Raw genomic sequence first — 22,775 nt, 5'->3', positions numbered from 1 at the left:
AAAGATTACTGGACAGAAGTTGTTCTCGTAGATTTTTTTTCTTGACAGAAAATAGACATACTCTAAGAATATGCAAAATGTCAAAGAGAGTTTCTGTTTATCTGTAAAATCTGCTGCCATGTGAGACTCTGGGAAGGGCATGATGAATCATAAAAGAAGATTGTTGTTACTAGATTTCTTGATAATGACCATTCTAATTGGGGTAAGGTTGAATCTAAATGTTTTAATTTGCATTTCTTTTATGGCCAGAGATGTTGAGCATTCCTTCATGTATCTATTAGCCATTCTTTTTAAAAAATATTTTTATTGTAAAGATACTGTACAGAGTGGTTATAGTTAATGAGTAAGGTAATGATTACATATTCTATCAATCATTGTTGCCCCTCCTTTGTTTTCCCCTACCATCCCTTCCCTCCCACCTCCCCACTTCCCCACCTCCTCCCTCCCCCAAAGGTTACAAAGGTCATTTGCAACATAGTATCATGTACATCTCACTGTTACAATGGGTCAACCTGTACCCTTGTTTCAGCATTTTGTTATTTCCCTTCTCCTCCCCAAATTAGAAAAATGTATATACAAGATATAGGGCACTGAAATCAAATATAGTGAAAACAGGGGTTATACCATGGGGGAAGAACATAAAACGAAACCAAAAAAATCACATGGTACATTATAAGAACGTTAAAAACAACAGCAAGAAAAATAAAACCCCTGTGTCTCTAACTTGGGGTTCATTATGTTTAGCATCATCTTATATGGCCATATGTACATAGCTACTGACCTTTTCTGCTTGTCCTAGAGATGTACTAGTTATTGCAAATAAGAGAAACCATGGGACCTATGTTTCTTTGGGCCTGGCTTACTTCACTTAATACAATTTTTCCTAGTCTTTCCATTTCATAATAAATGGGGCCATGCCATTCTTTCTGATGGAGGCATAGAATTCCATTGTGTGTGTGTGTGTGTATGTGTGTGTGTGTGTGTGTGTGTGTGTGTGTGTGTGTGTGTGTGTGTGTGTGTGTGTGTGTGTGTGTGTGTGTGTGTGTGTGTGTGTATCACATTTTCTGGATCCATTCATCTACTGAGGGGCATCTAGGTTGGTTCCACATCTTAGCTATGGTGAATAATGCTTCGATAATCATAGTTGTGCTGGTAGCTTTAGTATGGCCTTGTGATCGTTTGGGTAAATGCCCAAAAGTGGGATTTCTGGGTCATAGGGGAGCTCAATGTATAGTCTTTTGAGGAAACTCCATATAGTTTTCCAGTGTGGTTGAACAAGTTTACACTTCCATCAACAATGCAATAGGGTTCCCTTTTGGCCACATCCCCTCCAGCATCTGTTGTTATTAGATTTCTTGATTATAGCCATTCTAACTGGGGTGAGGTAGAATCTCAATGTTGTTTTGATTTGCATTTCTATTATAGCTAGAGAAGTTGATAGAGCATTTCTTCAAGTGTCTATTGGCCATTCTTATTTCTTACTCAGAAAAGTATCTCCTTAAGTCTTTAGCCCACTTGTTAATGGAGTGGTTATTTCTTTAGGGATTTGTTTTGGGGGGATTTAATTTTTCTGAATCCTAAATATATTTTAGATAGGAGGCCCTAGTCTGTTGTATGGCTAGTGAGGATCTTCTCCCAGTCTGTGGGCTTTCTATTGATCTTGCTAGCCATGTCCTTTGCCATGCAGAAGTTCTGAGCTTCATGCAATCCCATTTGTCCAACCTTTCTTTGATTTGTTGTGTTTCTGGGTCTTTACTAAGGAAGTTTCAACCTGTGCTGAAGAGCCCTAATGTTTGCCCTATTCCTTCCTTGTAATATTTTCAGAGTATCTGATCTTACCTCGAGGTCTTTGATCCATTTGGAGTTGATTCTGATGCAGGGAGATATATAAAGATACAGCTTCAGTTTTCTACAAGTGTTTAGTCAATTCTGCTAGCAGAGATGTGGCCAAAAGGGAATGCTACTGCACTGTTGGTGGGAGCACTAGATTTCTATGCTTCCATCAGAAAGAATAGTATTGTCCCATTCATAAGGAAATGGAAAGACCTGCAAAAATTATATTAAACAATGCAATCCATGCCCAAAGAAAAGTAGGTTTCATGTTTTCCCTCATTTGGAATAACTATGTCTATGATATTCTTAACAGGGGATCTCAATAGCCCAATCGCTAAGTGCATAAGACCATATAAAATGAAGTGTATCAACATGAACTCCAAGAATTGGAAACAAGAGGTTCTTATTATTTCCTGTATGCAGTTCATTTTTTTCTCTGTTTTATTTTCTGTACCCTTTGTCTTTTATATACATTTATCCAATCCATGGAAGGGAAAGGGAATCACAGAAACAGCACGACAAAATATGAACTAATGCAACAATGATACTCATTAGAGACTATGTTGGAAACAAACTATACAACTTGGTGAGGGGAGGGTTGTAGGAAGGGGTAAGCAGGAGAAAATGAGGGAGGGAGTAACAGTGTTCAAAAAGAAATGTACTCATTACCTTACTTATGTAACTGTAAGCCCCTGTTCATCATCTTTACAATAAAGATTTAAAAAAAAAAAAAGAATTCAGAGAGACTACTGTGTGGGTGACACAAGGAGCACAAGTAGCTGCAGTTTGCAGAAAGGAGGGTTTGGTCTCTGGTCACTTTATATTTGACAGGTAAGTACCTGGAATAACTGTTTACATTAGAACAATAACTGCTCCTAGGTTTATCAAGCATCTTCATAAGGTCCACATAAAGTAGATAGACTGTATTTATTTTCTGCTTTTTCTAATACAAAAACAGGCTCAGAGACTTTAAAGAAACACCAAATACTGTTTATTCCAAATCCTATGCTTTTCTCACACTAGCATAATATGAGTCTCAAAATGAAGGAGCATAAAGACTCAAATTTTGAGCAGGAGGCTTGGAAAGAATGCTGGAGTCTTGTTCATACTTGATTGGGAGCTGAGATGAACTCAAGTACTATCTCACATGACTAGATGCAACATAGTGGTTCTCAAGCTGTGGTTTTCTGATCAATAGCAATAGCTACTCCTGGGTTTTTTTATACATGCTGCACCTTAGGTGCTACTCAGACTTGATGAATCAGAACATCTGAAGGTGAGGACTATGTTTCAATAAGTCATACAGGTGATGGTTTGAGAAACTGTAGTCTTAAAGGTACAGTCTTACAAATTCTCTATTCCCTTATCCTCAAATGTGACTCTCAGTCTAAAAGCATTATTTGATTCATAATAATTACTTATTATGATAATTACTTATTTGATTCATAATAATTTCTTATCATTTAATACACCAGCAGAGTTTTCATTGTGACAGTTGGTGAGAATCAGACATAATGGTGGGTGGGGATAGGTGAGGAGGGAAAGGGTCGAGTTGTGAGCTAAGGGATGGCTATACTGAAAGACTGTTGATACTTTCAAGTTTTACAATGTCAAGTTTAAGAAAAGGAGCAGCTGGGTACCAGTGCGTCAAGCCTATAAGTCTAGCTATTCAGGAGGCTGAGATCTGAGGACCAAAAGCAGAGCTTTGGCTCAAATGGTAGAACCCCAGAATTGAACCCTTAGCTGAAAAAGCTAAGGGACAATAGCCAGACCCTAAGTTCAAGTCCCAGTTTGTTGTAGGGAAAGGGAAGAGAGAGAAGGAGGAGTAGAAGGAGGGGGAAAAGGGTTGTGGGGAAGAAAGAGAGAAAGTTAAGTGAAAGGCAATGCAGATAAGATGAAGCCTAAATTTCCACTTGCCAAATATGTCCATTACTAAATTCTATCACTGTTATTTTTCTTGAAATGACATTGATTTTTTTAAAATAAAAATAACAATTCCAACCTATTAATTCAACAAATTAAGTCGATTCATTCTACTGAAATTAAAAAGGAAAGCAAACACAGTTGAGTCTTACAGAAGACAGCAACTTTGTGGAGTGGACCTGTGCAGAAGAAGCAGGAAGTGCTTGTGTGATGGAGATTATTTTATGTTTCCAGGCTAGTTCATAAGGAGTCTACAAATGTAGAACTCAGAGAAAATCTGAGTTTGGAGTAGCTAGTCCCAGAACACAAAGCAAGAGTCCATAGTTAGCTAGGCACTTGGTGGCTCATACCTATATTCTTAGTTACAGGAGGATGAGATCTGAAGACTGAGGTTCAAAGCTAGTCCAGGCAGATAAATCTATCAAACTTGTATGAGTTGTATCTCCAATTAACCTGCAAAAAGCCAATAGTAGTGGCATGGCTAAATTGGTAGAGTACCAGCCTTGACTGGAAAAAAGCTAAGCAAGAACTCAAGGCCATGAGTTCAAGCCTTAGGACCATCACACACACACACACACACACACACACACACACACACACACACACACACACACACACACACACACACACACACACACACACAAATTTTCTTTTTCTAAATTATTTCTGGTTTTAAAATGGGCATGATCCCTTATTTAAGCCTTTATTGACTCAGCAACTTGGTTTGATATTCAATTCAATGTGCATAAAGTAGAAACAAAAACCCTAATCTGTCATTCTAATGCTAAAAGGAAAAAAAATGAAAATGTAAGCCAAAGGAATAAAGAAGCTAATTCCAAAGACTGACATACATCAAAAAGAAAACAAAAAGCATAATTTTTTAGGAGAATGGGAGAGAAATGATGAAAGGAGTAATATCAATCAAAATACATTGTTCTTATACACTAATTTGTTGAATGGTAACTCCTTTACACAACTACTTAAAGATAATAAAAATATTATTTTAAAGAAGATACATTTTATGCATATATGGACATGCCACAATGAAATATTACCCAACTAATTGATTATAAAAACAAAATCCAACGCAATCAAAGTATAATATGAAAACAAATGTCAAGAGTCAATAATCTATATTAGTTAGGTAATAAATGTTTTAGCAGTGTTTTTTAGCAGTAGTTTTTCAGTCAAGTCTGAAGTTGGTATTCCTAGATAGTTGAAAGGCAAAGATGATGGGAGGCCAACTTGGACAAAACAAAGTTTGCAAGACTCCTCAATCAATGGCAAGAAATGGTGGAGTGAAATTTATCCAAGTAACCAGGGAAATACACTGACTAGATGCAATGCCTCATATCATCTCAGTTACACTGGGAAACACTTTTTTAAAAAAATAAAAAAGGATCATAGCCTAGGCTGGCCTGGGCATAAGGACAAACCCTACTTCAAAATTAACCAGTGAGGGGCTGGGAAGGTGGCTCAGTGGTAGAGTGCTTGCCTCCAATGCATGAGACCCTGGGTTCAATTCCTCAGTATCATATAAGCAGAAAAGGCCACAAGTGGTGCTATGGTTCAAGTGGTAGAGTGCTAGCCTTGAGCTGAAGAGCTGAGGGACAGGGCCCAGGCTGAGTTCAGGCTCCAGGACCAACCAAAAAAAAAAAAAAACATTGAAAGGGGCTGGAGGTATGGCCAGTTGCAGAGCATCTACTAGCAAATGTGAGGCCTTTAATTCAATCTCCAGTATTACCAACAAAAAGAAAAGGGAAGGGGAAAGAGAAGGGGAAGAGAAAAAAAAGTAAAAGTCTTAATGAGATGGTGACCTTTGATCAGAAATGGTATAACACCTGTTTTCACTGTATTTGATGTTGGTATAATTTGGAGAGGGGAAGGGAAAAAACAAATTGTTTAAACAGGGATATGGTGGACCCATTGCAACAATGAGATGTACAAGACATTATGTCGAAAAACAAACTTTACAATTTTGGCACCCAGGCGGGTGGGGGAGGAAAGGGGAAGGGAAGAGGGAGGGATGGGGAAAGAAGGGACCAGGGAGGGGGGAGAGGGGAGGGGGAGGGAGGAAGGTATGGGAAGGGGAAGGGGAAACAAAGGAGGAGGCAACAATGTTTGATAAGAAATGTACTCATTACCTTGCTCATGTAATTGTAACCCCTCTGTACAGTATTTTCACAATTTAAAAAATTATGAAAAAAAGAAATGGGATTTTGTTGTTGTTGTTTTGTTTTGTGGGCTTGGGTCTTTAACTCAGAGCCTAGGGGATCTCTGACTTTTTGGCTCAAGACTAGCACTCTACCACCAGAGTCACAGCTCCACTTCTGGATTTTTGGCGGTTGATTGCACATAAAAGTCACACAGACTTTCCTACTGGAATCAAAACATGATCCCCAGACTTCAGCGTTCTGAGTAGAATTAGTCATGAGTCACTGGTACCTGGCTTAATCAGAAGTCTTAAAGGAGTGAGTAGTGTCCTTTTCAAGGTATTAGGAAATACTAATATCCTAGAGCAGAAACAAGATTGTTACATGACTAAGGTAGTAAAGAAGGGAGACAGTCATAGGAAGGATTCATAAGACTAGCAGGTCATTTGCATTTTATTCTGAATATGATGGGAAGCCACTGGGAAGGCTTTAAATATAATTTAATACACAAAAGAACACAGCAGCTGCTATACAAAGTACCACAAATGAAATCAAGAAAACTAGCTGGGAAGCTGTTACATGAATGCAGGAAAAAGATTATAGTGATGTTGATTTAGGATCTGATGGAAGAGATAGACTTTAGAAAGGTAACAACTGAGAAAACACTGAATCATTTAATGGAAAATTATGGGCAATGGGAAAGGTGTCTACGGTCTTCTTTGGAGTAGAAAATAAGTCCTCAAGATGGCAGACATTTAAATTTTAAATATTACCCATTGAATTGATATTCATACAAGTCACATAATCAAACTATGTCTAAAGCACCAGATTAAAAACTGTAATCTGATGCCAATTTTGAGGAAGCAATATCTTTAACTAAACAAAATTCTATTGAGTCTTGATCCAACTATCTTTAAACTTGATTCAGAAAGTGGTCCTGAGATGCAAATCTAGTACTGAGTCCCAAACTGATAATCATAATCACTCTACTTTACATTAATATATCACACTACCCACAGTTTCCAGGCTGAACCCCTAAACCTCAAGATCCCTGAGAAAGAAGTGATATTTGATGTATCTTGGCATTTCTCATATTACTTCTCTTGAATTGTCTACAGTGTCTTCAATATTTGATTGTCAAATTCTTATTTTTGTAAATTGTATCTGCATTAGATCCTTAGCATTTATACATTAAATGGAACAAATGCCAAACCCAAAACCTTTTTTGCTTCTCTGTCAATTATGTTTTAATAGGTACTTTTTTGAATTGTACAAGAACTCTGAAATGCTGAATAACTTGCTTAGATATTATAGCCCTCCCTGGATTTAACTGTTTGTAGTGACCAGAAATCTGGTCCCCTGGATTCAGTATCAATTCACATATGAGATCAGGGTCATAGAGAAAAGGAAATAAAGATTTATCATTTTTGCCAGGAAAAAATGAGTCCTGCTTGAGCCATTATTTCTGAATGAAGCATATTCCTAGTATATGGGGTGAAAGGAGAGTTTTTCTTAAAAAAAAAAATCCCAGGAGCATGGACTTCTGGATGTGCATGTTGAAGCAGTACTTTCAGCCAGATGGTGGCCTTAGGCACATGTATTTTCCAATGTGTTGCGTCAGTCTCCAGATTTGTATTCCTTGCTGTTCCAAACGTTCTTGCATTTCTGAAGTCAGTGAGATAAGGAGGATGGTGGCCTTGCCTGGAACTATAAACATTCTTGAATTCCCTCACATGGGGAAACGGGCAACCCGCAGTGGAATGGAGGAAATAAAGATAGGAGAGTAAGAAAGAAAAGGAAAAATATGCATCTTTTTAAAACTCAAAACATCCTGCTTAGTTATTGAGTAAAAAAATGCAATTGCAAAGATATTGCTGTTTCTGTTATAATTTCATTGTGGGTGAAGTACTTTCCTGCGCCTTGACTTTTTATTGGCCTACTGATTTGCTTTGGTCTATGGGATATGGGTAGAAGTGACTAAAAGCCAGTTCTAACTCTACACCCTACAAAGCCTCATGTTTTCCGATTGACCTCCCCCACCTCAGTCATTACCATGAGAGGAGCTTTCATTTTAGCTATGAATGAGACATGTAGCACAGAGCTGAGATTAAGAAATTAGGAAACCCAGGTACTCTCCAATTTGGGAAGAAGGACAGCCTCTCTAGAGTAACTCCACACACAGGCAGTTCTGTGTTGAAAGGGTAGATTTTTGGTGTTCCAAAAATGTCTAATATTAACTGCAATTTTCATTAAAATATCTAATAAAATTATTTGTGTAGCATATTTATGTGTATTGGTTTTCAGTCTACATCCTGAACATCATTTGGAAGCCTCTAAGGCCTTTAATCAGGAGTACACACTACTAGTTACTTAACAATTCAGTCTATATTGAGAAATTCAGCCTCCAATGGTGCCTTTCAACTTTATCTCTAATCAGTATCAGATGGTTTGTTAATTAGAAAAATATAAGGAATGGTTTTAATTGTTGTCTTGAGGGGTGTTTAGCATAAGTAGATCTGCTGAAGCATTGTTATATTTCTGCCTTTGCCAAAATGAGGACAGGGGGTCTAGAGAAGCCAGAATCCTATACTTTTCAATGGGTACCCCAGGCCTAGGAGTATGTCTTTTTATCTTGTGCTTCTGTTCAGTAATTTTTAGAGAAATTGGAATAGTAGCTTGTCTGCTTTACATAGAGATCTGAAATAAAATGTTTACTGAAATGCCTGGAAGGATAAAGCTTTATCGACTTTCTCATAGATGTCTGGCATGTATACTTCCTGTGACTTATAAGGTATCATTACTGGAGGAATCCCAGAGGAGGAGATTGTAAACATTTTACATCACTAACTTTCAGAAATTCCAATATCTACCCAAACAGCCTACCATTTATGCATACTAAATTGCCTTAGTTCATTTACAGTTGCTTATTATATGCTGAGTTAAGAGCTAATTTTAAGTGGCAAATTCCTTGAATGAAATTCTACTCAGTAATGTAAACAATATTGTTATCGGTTATGTCAAAGAGGAGCAAGCTAGATACTAATTAAAGTGCAAACAAGTTTTATTTAATGGAAACTATTGGAAACAGGAAACACAACTGTCTCCTGAGTATAAACCTGATAAAATAAAACACAGGAGATGTTTAGAGGCCAGGGTGTGCTAAAGGAAAAGCAATTCAGAGTATTGTGGGGGGATGGAGGAACCCATGTGCCTAGGACATTTGGTTTACCAATCAGTGATCATCTGCTCTAGAAATGAAGTCCTTCTCTTTTTGTGAAAAGTAGTAGTACTGCAAATAGAAACAAGGGGTCCATTAAGGTTAGGATCTTACACATTTATTTGAGTTTTAAACTATGAGACTTTCTTCTTCCACATTCTCTTATTGATGTTTACAACCAATTCCACAGTCTCAGCCTGGGTCAACGTGAACTGACTATTGATATTAATCATGTGAGTTTAATGAAATCTAAATTTGGCCAGCTTGAGATACATGCCACCTAGATCAATACACAATGTCCAGAAGTGCCAAATTTAGTAAAAGAAAACAGACAGTAAGATTATTCTCAAAAGAAGCTGTTTCTTATTCTCCTTTGAATTTTAGGTTCTTGCACATTAATAAGTCACTTCAATGCAATAGGTTTGTTTTTATTGTTTTGAGAAGCGAAACATGAAAAACCACAGCCTATACCATGTGTTCAGCTCTTTTTAAAATTCTCTACCTATTCACATTGCTGGATTTTAAGCAAACAAACAAAAGTGAGTGCAAACAATCATTTGCTTCCCATTATTTACTTCTAACCTGCTTGTTAGGATTTATAAGCTCTGCATAAATGCAGAATAAGTTCATCTGTGATAGGGAAAATAACTTACTCTGGTGAATACAACCTAGAATCTTGGAATTCAATTTGTACCATAGCTGGTGACTATTTTGCCTTGCTCTAGTTCACAAAATATCCTTCTTAGCTTGTCCTCCTTGTTAATGCAGTTAATAAAACTTCACTTTGAACTTATTTCACTGTCTTCTCTGATTCCTGACAAGCACTGTGGTCAACTAAGTATTACCCCAGATTTCAGAGGAGGGAGAGGGCATCAGTTTTTGATGAAGCCATTAGGCCGGAATTCATTTAGGAAAAGCTAGAAGTAGAAGAAACTGAGACATTAAAATAGTTTAATCCATAGGAAGGATTAAACACTATCTAAAATAGCTGAAAATTATTTCAGTATGTTTAAAACAAATGGTATACAAATACATATATATGTATATATATTCATGTTCATAAGCATAGATTCAAAATAAATGTGATAGGTGTATATATGTATACCCATGTATATGCATGTGGGGGAGGCTGTGAAGGTTACAGTTGTTTGGACTTAGATTAGTTATAGAATACAAAATAAAAATTCTCCATTTCTCTGCCCACTAAATTAATTATGTAAAATTTTCAAAGCAAAAGATTTCCTGTCTTGGTATAGTCTTTGTCTACAAATGTCTTTATAAGTATCCCTCCTTAAACTGAAATTTCACTGAACATTTTAGTTTAAAAAAATCAAATGTATACTGTCTATCCTACAATCAAACTTTTGAAAGATTCACTATTAAGTAATTTCCTCAATTTCTTGAAGATGGGAGAGCTGAGTTTGACTGTTTCATGGAGTCAAACATAGTAGAAAAACCTCTATACTCTCTTTTCCATATGATGAATGATGGAAGCCTTAGGAGACAAGGAAAGGTCTCTTCTGCATGACTCCACTGTTAAAAGAGCTTTGCTTTAGGTGAAGCATATTTGATCAGAGCCCAAAATATATGGGAACACCTCAAACCAGATAAAACACAAACTCAGGAGTTACCGAGTATTGACTGCAGAGTTGGAGAGCATAAGATATCTTAATGTTAAGCAACCATATAGATTTCAGTATCAAAAGTGCAGGAAAGCATCAAATCGAACAACAAGCACTGATATTGGCTATAAGCCTATGAATTAGGATCAAGAAATTGAATGCCTTTGTTAAAATACCTTACAACGGATGAACCAATGCAACAGCAATACTCACAAGACACTATGTTGGAAATGAACTTTACATCTTGAGGATGGGGGAGAATGGGGGGAAGGAAAATGAGAGAAAAATGAGGGAGGAGTTAACAATGTTCAACAAGAAATGTACTCATTACTTACGTATGCAACTGTAACCCCTCTGTACATCACCTTGACAATTAAATTAAATTAAATTTAAAAAACACTTTTCAAGTAAATGCTGACAAGAGTAAACATGTTCCTCTCCCTTTCCAAGATTACCGGGGGTAGAGGGTACTTTTAGCAAGAATGTGACAGTGACAGTTGTAAGGTTCATTGTATACTAAATATAAAATCAATCATCATTAATTTTTATGGAAAGAATCCAAGAATATGTCAGGAAATGTCATTAATTAAAATTAATCTTGCTGGGCTTGGTGGTACAAAGCTTAGTACATAGACGACTAAGGCAGGAAGATCAAGAGATCCAAGACAGTTGTGGCTGAAGAGTGAGTTCAAGGCCAGTCTCGATCACATAGTGATAGCTAGACTCAGAAAAAAAGGAAGAAGGAAGAAGAGGAAGAGAGGAGGAAGAGAAGAAAAAGAGAAGAAATAATCATGATTGATGTATTTGTGTTTTATTGATTTATATCACACACACACACCACACACACACAAACTACAAATAGGCTAATTTCCTAAAGCATATCCCTTTCTCATAAGAACCTAAAGGATCTTTTTGAGGCAAGATAGAAAAATGAGACCAGGGAAATTCTATTATTTTTAACAATTATCAAAATAGCCAGACTCAAAAGTAGAAACCAAGAAGTAAACTGAAAAGGCAATTAAGTCCTTCCCACCACCCTGACTTCTGGAGGTTAAGTTACTAAATTAGGAGAAGTAGGAGGATGTATCTAAATTTCCCTTCTCCTTTGAAATGGTAAAAATCTGAGCACTTTTCTCCAGTGGGTAGAAAAAGAAAAAGTGAAAGGCCTGTTAGGCAAAAGGAAGTCCTTACACTTACCTTAGTTTTGGGTAGAACTCACACATTTTATCTACCCCCAACTATGTCTAAGGGTTAAAGAGTTGCTAGACTGACAAGACCATGTATATTTGCCTAGCTTAAAAGGCATACAAGCTACACATAGTATGGGAGAAGTCATATTGTGTCTTTAATTCCATATCCTGCTTAAGAAGTGAGAAATGTTTCTTCTCCATTTCTTCCTACTCTCATCTATTATGTAAAATAAATTCTTGCTAATAGTTTTATTCACCTTATGAAACTCTCCATTGTGCCAAACACAATGAAATGCTTTCTTTGAGAGCTACTCAAGGACTTGTGCCTCTGCACGGACAGTGACATGTTGCACATTTTTCAAAGAGAACAGACCTAGCCTTCCATGTTGATTTCATATATTCAGATACTACAATATTAAACTCTAATTTGTTCCACTAGAAATAACCTTAAGGTGGATATAGTGAATAGGAAAAAAGCAAATAATCCTTGTACACATCTGTTGAGATTCTACTACCTGAACCATAAGGCCTCTAATTAAATATCACTACATTATTAACAACAGTATCATTGAACAAAAGGAGCAAGGGGCATCTAAGAAAATTGATGAATACATTTCCATCAGTGTCTGCTGAAGGGTTAGTCCTCAATGTTCTCTTTAAAAGAGAACTTGTGGACCTAAGCAATTATATTACAATAAACACATTAATTATAAAGATTATACTAATCTTGAAAAACAGTTTTCCATAATTTAACAGAAGTGAAAGCGTAGCTGTATCAAAAATAGAGTATGCTATCAGTGACAGGTTTTGATGAAATTTTTATTTAAAATTTCTTCATTCTTTGGCAAAAAGATACTTTAGTTGAGGTGAAACAGTTTGCATCATCCAGAAATTTGCCAAATAAATGTGTCAAACTTTCAGAAGCTATTGCTTCTTTTACAAACCCTTCCCAAATCTGTTTTGTGAAGGTTTTCTAGCAGAGTACCTATGATTATGCCTATAGTCCTAGCTGTTCAGAAGGCTGAGATCTGAGAACTGTGGTTGGAAGCCATCTCAGGAAGGAAAGTCCATGCGATTCTTTATTTCCAATTAAACACCATAAAGCCAAAGTAGAGCTGTGGCTCAAAGTGGTAAAAGGCTACCTTGAGCAAAATAGCTCAGGGTCAGCACCCAGGCCCTGAGTTTAAGCCCCAGAATGGGCACCAAAATAAGAATGTTTTCTAAGAGAATGGAAAAACAAAACATGTCAAGCTCAGCCACTTACATCAGTATATCAAGAAGGAGGAGACAGTAGTGGTGACAGTAGTGGTGCAGGGTAGGGAAAGATGTCTTACTCAGCACAAGCAAGCTTATAGGAAAGAGCAAAGACTCCATCTCATTTTTACTGTATAGACATGAGCTTTACGTTTAACTAGAGGAAGAACTGGGGTAGAAGTGAGGTATGAATAATTATTCAATAGTCCAAGTGGTGTGGTCCTGTGGTCAGAAAGTGATTTAATGTAGTCTCAGGATTCCTGAGACTGGAGCCATTTACAGTAAGAAAGTCATTGCTGCCTGGCAAGGGTAGCTGCAATTCCTGTCAGAGGTTGTTATCAGTCCTATTCTTTCTAAATTTCGAGAGGATTGTAAAGTGACAGCAAGGATAGAAACAGGAAATAAGGGAGAACAATGGAAAGGGTGACTTGATCAAGAAGCATTGACTTACAGCCTGACTTATGGAACTGTAACCTCTTAATACTACTTAATAACTTTACAAAAGGTTAAAAAATTTTAAAAATTAAGTGGCTGCAGGAGACAACTGTGTGTACAGAGTCAGTGTTTTTCAACAAAAACAATTTCTAAATACTGGTTATAAAATAAAAATTATATCTATGTCTCTGTTACATTAGATTATGCCTTTGAGATCCATCTATGTTATTATTTGTATCAATAGGCCCCCAATTTTAGACAACACTTTCTCTTTTTGTTGGAATAGCTAAAATAGACTGACATTAAGTGCTAATGAGGAGCTGAATAACTCAAACTTGTTGATGGGGTGCCTTTTTAGAAAGTTTGCCAGTTTCTCATGAAATTGCACATGCCCTCACCCCATCCAAGAGAAGTAAAAAAAACCATCCACATAAAAATCAACATGCAAAAATATTTATGGCATCTTTGTTCAAAATCTAAACAGTCTAAATATCTTTCAGGTAAATGTATAGGTACAAATGGTATAGCCCTCTAATGAAGACTTATGTATGCATCAAACAAAAGGGAATGATCCGCTGATGTAATGATTCGTTGATATATTCAGTAACAAGGGTAAGTCTCAACAGCAATACTGGTAGCAATTATTTTGTTTTAAAGCTGTCAGTCAGGAAATTGAGGCTTATACAAACTGCAGATGAGAGGATAAGCTAATAAATCAAAACCTACATGTCAATGAAATGAAAGGAGACTCCGCAAGAAGGAGGAAGTAAGATATTTATTAATCGAGGACAAGTAAACAAGGAAATAAGGTAGGAACTACATCTTTAGCTCCCACTGGAAGCTGTTTTCAAGGACCCCAATTCTTCCTATTTAACCCAAGGTCAATCTCTCTAACCCTGCAGATGAAGCAAGATGGCTGAAGATCTTCCAATGGCATGTCTGTGCCACACGCTCTCTTTCTCTGTCCTTTTTTTTTTGTCTAATAAATTTTCCTATCATATGCTCGTCTTGCTTGAATTATTCTCTTGCCAGACTTACGGACCTAAGGTTATCCTAGCTACCCTAAATTTTTGCTAATAGTACGTTAAATAAAAGAATTTATATTTGGTAAGCTGCATGTTCTATGATTCCACCAAGATGATACTGTAGAACAGAAATACTATAGGGACAGAACATAAATCCAGGGTTTCCAAACAGCTCGGGTAGTGGGATTGGTTTAGCTGAAAAATAGTAGCTACTAGAAGGAATTAGAGGAGCTGGGTAGAAGTAATCTATTTTCAGTTGTAGTAGTGGTTACAAGCCTTTCTATATTTGTCAAAATTCAGAACGAATTTTACTGTACTGAAAAAGTCTTCTCAGAGGTTAAAAAAAAAATGATCCTTTAAATGTACCTGCAGGGGAAAAGATACCATTGTGTGCCATATATGTTAGAACCAGGCTAAATTAAACAAATACAGTATTCATTACACCAAGGAAAAATGAAACTTAACTGGGACAAACAAGACCCAGGTAACCTGAAAAACATAAGTACAGACCCTAGGAATGGGACAAACTGAGGCCTGGCATTTACTGAAATTTGCAAAGTGAGTAAGAATAGGGCCAAACATGAAGGGTGGGATCTCCCTATAGAGAACAACTCCAGGATAGTCATTAAAAGGAAAAATCCCAAAGATAAAGACTTAAAGTAGGGCTGGGAAGGTGGTTCAGTGGTAGAGCTCTTGCCTTGCATGCATGAGGCCCTGGGTTCGATTCCTCAGCACCACATAAGCAAAAAGAAAAAAGCCAGAAGTGGCACTGTGGCTCAAGTGGTAGAGCACTGGCCTTGAGCTGAAGAGCTGAGGGACAGCATCCAGGCCCAGAGTTCAGGCCCCACGACCGGACCCAAAAAAAAAGACTTAAAGTAAATTGGTGAGTTAAACACCAGGTTATTGGAAGTCAGTAAGTAGTAGTAAAACAATCAGTATCCACTATGGGGACTCTCCAGGCCTGGGGTGACTCAGAAGGCACAGTGATCTGAATAACTGAAATCAAGCCTGATCCCTGCAGAATCCAAGAAATGGGTAAGAGGGAATCCAAGCATAATTGTGTAATTCTTGCTTCTGTAGTCCCAGCTTGCTTGCTTTGGCTTATTGTGAAAATGCCGCCTGTGTGTGGTTTGCACCCTTGAATACCCAGCAGGTCCGCCATTTTGGGGCTGCATTCCTAAGCCTAACTGACTCCTAGCTTAATTGACCAAGTGTTGGGGTGTCTTGTGAGGAAATCTTGGTACTACAAAATGAAGGTTGGCTTAAAAGATTACTAAGGTGTTAGATGATGTTTTAAGAATACTAACCTTGTTCTCTTCTGTGAGATGTATTCTTGCATAAACATTTATTACTACTACAGCGTGTAAAATTAAAATTACAAAAGAGTTGTGTGAACAAATAGTTCATACAAAATAGCCAGATTCCAAAATCTATTACTACATCATGTGAGTATAACCCCCAAAATGAAAACTTTAATGCTTGATAAATTGTTACCTTAGATGTAACTGATGTTACTAGAGAGTCCATGCAGTTGACTAATTCAGTCCTTGAAGGGAAGAATTCAGGAAAGGCACAAGACCTAGAAAGTGGTAGGAAAGTTTATTAGGAAAAGAATACACTATCTATAGACTGAAAGTCATCCCCAGGGCAAGAAATAACTGTTTTTATCCCAGCACAAGTTTTCATTGAAGTGGAAGGGGCGTGGAGCCTTAGAATCCTGCCCAGGACCAGCCCAGGGCAGTCACTGTCTCTCAAGGTACAGGGAAGCTTATAGAACTACATTTGCTCTCTAGGGCATGGGTAAATTAGAGATCTAGTGTGCCAGAAACTATTTGCTGACTCACCTTAGGCTGGAATGAACTCTTCCTTAATCCTTATGTGGCAAGGGCACCAAGAAAAATCTATGTGATATTCCATGATCTTGATGGGCTGTATTAAGCTGATCATCTGTGAGTTGGAATTTTCCTTTATGTTATTTACTCAAGAGACCTTGTGATCTCTTCCTCCATTTTAAATGTTCTTTGCCTTTCCCATTAGTCATATCTGACTTCTACTTCTACTTCTACTTCTACTTCATTTATTTCAGCCTTCTTTTTATAATTCCTTCCTTATTTTAATTTTAATTTTATATTATTTTAATTTTATATTATTCCTTTCTACCTTATATTTTCTAATATACTTATTTTTTTCTAATATGCTTAAAGCTGTTTTTCCTGAAAAGCATTAACACATTACTTATGCCCATGAACTAGCTTCTAAGATGAAGGCTAGAAATCCCAGTCACCATGTTTTTATCTGAATTTTTTGTTTTTTATTTTTGCCAAGAGCCATTCTCTACTGCAGTCACTTTGAAAGCATCTTGGAATCCAGGACGGACATAAAGGAGACAAAGACCATTCACCAGGAGGAAATGCCTGCTGTGAACAGTTCTTAGACAAAATGGTATTAGACCACCTGTGACTGCCACCTAGGAAAACCAGAACACACCTGTGAGTGGATAAAGACACTAAGCTAGACCTACTATAGGATGTGAATAACAGTCAATTTGGCTGTGCCTAACCTTGACTTATTCCATTTTGTAGAACTATAGTTTTGATCTATTCTGTTCCACTTTTGTGCTTAAGCGCCAGAACAAGAACGGCTTTACATCTTGTTTATGCAAGTAAACAACCACCATATGTCAGCACACCAAGAGGCATAAACTGATAAACACTTTGTGCCAATAAACAATTACACCAGCAAATACATTAAAGCATATCAAAAATACCAGACCCAGAAGTGATGCAAATTCCTGCACCTGAATTTGAAGACCACTGACCATCTGGTATATGTGTCAAGGACTCTCTGTCCTTGGAAATTGATGGAAACTTGAGCCTCTGCTTCATGTGACCCATTCAAATTGCTGTCTCTCTGGTTCCAGTAAACCTGAAAATCAGCTCTGCACCTTGAACCAGTATTATGCCTAAGAGTAAGTCTGCCTTTTGACACCACTATTCCTTAAAAATTCTATTACACTTCTGACTAGGTTCATTCCTAGTACCTTAGCTGAAGTTATTCTTTGAATCTGTATCTGCTCTCCAAGCTTGCCTTTAGTAAGGCATCTTGCAATTCTAAGGCTGTTGTAACCCTTTCCTAGACATCTTGAAACCTCTATATTATTGTGCAGTATATGCCACCAGAGTTGATATTAGTAATTAAGACTGAAACAAAGGAACCTCAGTAGCCAACATCCCAGGCTATCAAGTAACCTCAGTAGTACTCAGAAAACTAATCCCAATGAAATAGGTGTGGCTTGTGAAATTGTTTTTATTCAATAAATTATAACACTGCGGAAATACAGAAGCATGTTCTTCTGTTTCTGACAATGTTCACTCTTGACACCCAGACTGTAAGAGACAACTTAAAAAGATGCTTTTGCTGGGAACTGGATTAACTAATTAACTAAAAGTCTCCCAACTTTATATCTGTAAGGTTTTGAATAAAAAGATTGACAGGAAAGTTTATTGGGGTACGCTCCCAAGTCAACTCCCTGGCCTGGATCAGAAAGGCTACACTCAGTTTAGTTGTAGTAGAGCTTTTATAGATGGGGTAAAATGGGACTTGTAGTGAGTGGGGACTTGTGGCACATAGTGTGTTTTGCCAGCTTAAGCAGTCTGAGGCCAGTGCACTGGAAGAATTGTTGGCTCAGATGGTGTTTTGATAGGGACAGGGTCATTTTCAGCAGCAGCCTGTTTGCCCCAGTGGCCTGATATCCCCGCCCCCTTACTTCCTCCAGCAACCTGACAAAATTTATGTCCTTTGATCTGAAATAGTCTCAGCTGCAGTCACTTTGTAATCACCTTGGGTTCCAGATAAGAGAAAATTCCTTGATAATATCTTGGGTGAAAGGTAAATTACCCCTTAGGTAATTTCTTGTTATCATATTAAAGGAAACACCCCAAAACACAGGAGATCACCCTCTAGGCAATTTGCTCCTGCTCTGTCCCAATGGAAAAGTGATAACAAATTCTCCTGAACTCCTCCAGAGACAAAGAATGAGATAATGGTCAACCAGGCCATTCTATGTCTTGAGACTTTTAAATTATACCTATCTTTCTCAGCTCTTGCCTTCAATTCTCCCTATTTAACCTGAAGTCAATATCTATACCCCTGAAGATGACTTTTTAGGTCTCCTATACTCCTATAATATGAATGCTCCAAATTTACCTCTAGATAATAGTTTTCCCTGTAACCCACAAGTTTCAAAGCATTTTGATGACATGATCTTCTACTTAAAGAACCCCATGGACTCCACTCCCAAGCTACTTGAGTTGGTCCGAAATTTTGACAAAGTAGCAACCCTCAAAAATCAATGGCTTTTCTGTATGCCAATAATGAGAACAGTGTAGCTGAAATCAGGAAAGCAACTTATTTTGTAATAACCCCACAAAAAAATAAAATACTTAGGAGTTAAATAAATAAGTGAAGGACCTCTATGATGAAAAGGTTAAAAACCTGAAAAAGGAAATTAAAGCAGAACTAAGGAAGTGTAAAAACCTCCCATGTTCCTGGATTGGGAGGATTAACATCGTGAAAACAGCAATACTTCCAAAGGCTATCTACAAATTCAATGCAATATCTATCAATATCCCAAACTCATTCTTCAATGAAATAGAAGAAGCAACTCAAAAATTTATATGGAACAATAAAAGACCCCCAAATAGGAAAAATAATCCTTAGCAGAAAGAACAGTGCTGGAGAAATATCAATACCAAATTTCAAACTGTACTACAAAGCCATAGTAATCAAAACAGTTTGGTACTGCCACAAGAACAGACCTGAGGGTCAATGGAATAGAACTGAAGACCCAGAAATGAACCCACAGACCTATAGCCACCTAATCTTTGATAAGGGAGCAAGAAAAATAGAATGGAAGAAAGACAGCCTTTTCAGTAAATGGTGCTGGCAAAATTGGTTAAACACCTGTAGAAAACTAAAGCTATATCTTTATATATAACCCTGCACTAGAATCAACTCCAAATGGATCAAAGACCTCGGAGTCAAAGCAGACAGCCTAAAAATAGAAACTCTAGGGCTCCTTGGCACAGGCAGAAATTTTCTTAATGAAGACCCAGAAACACAACAAATCAAATAAAGGTTTGACAAATGGGATTACATGAAACTGCAGAGCTTCTGCTTGGCAAAGGACATAGCTAGCAAGATCAATAAAAAGCCCACGGATTGGGAGAAGAACTTCACTAGCCATACAACGGACAAGGGTCTCATATCTAAAATATACTTAGAACTCAAAAAAAATTAAATCCCCAACAACAAATCCTCAAAGAAACAACTGCCCGATTAATAAGTAAGATAAATTCTTAAAGAAAGACTTCTCTGAAGAGGAAATAAGAATGGCCAATAGGCACATGAAGAAATGTTCAACCATAGAAGAAATGCAAATCAAAACAACATTGAGATTCCACCTCACCCCAGTTAGATAGAATGGCTGGAATCAAGAACTCTAATAACAACAGATGCTGGAGGGGATGTGGCCAAAAGGGAAGCCTACTGCATTGTTGGTGGGAATGTAAACTTGTTCAACCATTTTGAAAAGCAATATGGAGGTTCCCTAAATGACTACAGACAGAACTCCACTTTGACCCAGCAATCTCATTTTTGGGCATTTACCCAAAAGATCACAAATAAGGCCATACTAAAGCTACCAACACAACTATGTTTATTGAAGCATTATTCACCATAGCTAAGATATGGAACCATCCCAGATGCCCCTCAGTAGATGAATGGATCAAGAAAATGTGATATATATATATATATATATATATATATATATATATATATATATATATAAAATGGAATTCTATGCCTCCATCAGAAAGAATGACACCACCCCATTTGTTAGGAAATGGAAAGACTTGGAAAAAATTATATTAAGTGAAGTAAGCCAGGCCCAAAGAAACATAGGTCCCATAGTTTCTCTTATTTGCAATAACTATTAGATGTCTAGGACAAGCAGAAAAGGTCAAAAGCTATGTACATATGACCATATAAGATGATGCTAAGCAAAATCAACCCCATGATAGGGACACAGAGGCTTTATCTTTATTGTTGTTGTTTTTAATGTACTTATAATGTACTATGTGATATTTTTGTTTCTTTTGTATGTTCTTCCCCCATGGTATAACCCCTGTATTTGATTCCAGTGCCCTACATCTTATATATACATTTTTCTAATTTGGGGAGGGGAATGGAAATAACAAAATGCAGACATAAGGATACAAGTTGACCCATTGAAACAATGAGATGTACAAGACCCTATGTTGAAAACGAACTTTACAACTTGGGCAGGGAGGGAGGAGTTGGGGAGGTGGGGAGAGAAGGGATGATAGGAGATAAATAAAGGAGGGTGTAACAATGCTAAATAGGAAATGTAGTAATGATCTTACTCATATAAGCATAACCCCTGTACAGTATCTTTACAATAAAAAAATATATATTAAAATTATTTTTAAAAATTGACAATAAAAATATATATTAAAATTATTTTTAAAAATTGTTTCCTTCCCATAATTTTATTTTAACTTGCAGTTTGTAAAACACTACTTCCAGATGAACACAGGCTTTTGTAAACAACGGGTTGTTTAAACTGTGGATTTATCTTTAGCTGAGTATATCCAGATCTGCATTACAACTCTTGCTTTGTGGAAAAATTGATTATGTCTTAGCTTGCTCTAATTCCCCAGATGAATAAAATTCAGAGTCCTAAGCCTGATTTTGGAGGTCCTCGCTGCCTCTGGGCCTTGACACTTACAATATCATCCATCTTCACTTTGAAACCAAGTCTCTACCAAGTTCTCTGAGTTGCCTGTAGTTAGTTTCTTATCTTTTATCCTGTGGCTGAAATTCACTCATTGCTTTTTTTTTTAAGCTGTGAACTCTTATATTTTAGAAATCAATTCAAATATAATTTTCCCAAAAAGTTGTTATGGTTAGCTTGACTTTGGCTGTGATCTCATAGTATACTTCAATGTATTTGTTTACATATTCCTCTTCCTATTGGGAATATCAAGAGAGCAAATATTATACCCTCAGACTCAGTTCAGGGGGGAGGGCAATGGGAAGTAGTAAAAATGAGAGAGGGGGTAACAGTGTTTAAAAAGAAATGTACTATCCTTGATAAGAAATGTACTCATTACCTTACTCATGTATCTGTAACCCTCTGTACAGTATTTTCACAATAAAAAACATACTAAAAAAGAAAGAAATGTACTCACTACCTTACTTATGTAACTGTAACCCTGTTCATCACCTTTGCAATAAATGTTTTTAAAAACCCAAATAACCAGCAAGTGGAAACATGGTTTTTTTCCAGATAAATTAATGGGGAGAGAACATAAATGGAAGAAGAAGGGGTAAGTAATTGCAGTCATTATATTAGATGTACATATGTAAAATGGAAATATGTAAGTTGAGGGTAGGGATGGGAGGGAAAATGGGTGAGAATGATGGAAGGGGTGACACTGATCAAGAAGCACTGCACTCATAACCTGACTTATGTAATTGTCACCCTTGTATATGACTATTTAATAATACTAATAAATTGAATTTAAGATAGAAAAAATTATATACCCAGGATATAAATTATATCTAAATTTCTCCTGCAATATTTTAAAATCATTTACAACTTGGAGTTTTAATATCTTTGTTAGTTTACAATTTAAAGAGGAAATGTTTTTTCAAACAATTCCTCTTCCAACTGTGTAATCATTTTTACATTAATATTGATTCAGTTTTATGAAGGTATATCCAAATGAACTCATTTTTATTAATAATGACTCTTCAATGTGACTTGATATAATAATGCATTTAGACTTTTATATCATGCCATGGAAATTAGGGTTGAAACAAAACATATATTTGTGAAAATTAAGGAATATAAAAATCTGGGTATTTATATGAATTCTAGAGGCTTCAAATATTAAATTTTACTTCTATTAAAAGGTGTTTTATGTTCTAAATCAATTTTTTTTGGTCGGTCGTGGGGCTTGAACTCTGGGCCTGGGCGCTGTCCCTCAGCTCTTCAGCTCAAGGCGAGCACTCTACCACTTGAGCTACAGCGCCACTTC

At 36.8% G+C, this 22,775-nt stretch overlaps 1 long non-coding RNA gene across 1 annotated transcript in view; it reads right to left on the bottom strand.

The window, feature by feature from the left end:
- The window catches only part of LOC138839668 (uncharacterized), a 48,046-nt gene that overhangs the window by 7,359 nt on the left and 17,912 nt on the right, over nucleotides 1–22,775 (bottom strand). The window contains exon 2 of the long non-coding RNA XR_011376008.1: nucleotides 16,147–16,231. This is a non-coding gene — a long non-coding RNA (uncharacterized lncRNA). The remainder of the gene's footprint in view (nucleotides 1–16,146; nucleotides 16,232–22,775) is intronic.

Source organism: Dipodomys merriami, unplaced genomic scaffold (genome assembly GCF_024711535.1).
Source record: "Dipodomys merriami isolate MVZ:Mamm:240054 unplaced genomic scaffold, mDipMer1.0.p SCAF_3, whole genome shotgun sequence".
NCBI lineage: Eukaryota > Metazoa > Chordata > Mammalia > Rodentia > Heteromyidae > Dipodomys > Dipodomys merriami.
Note: the sequence above shows the minus strand (reverse complement) of the source record. Positions and strands in the feature narration are given on the sequence as shown.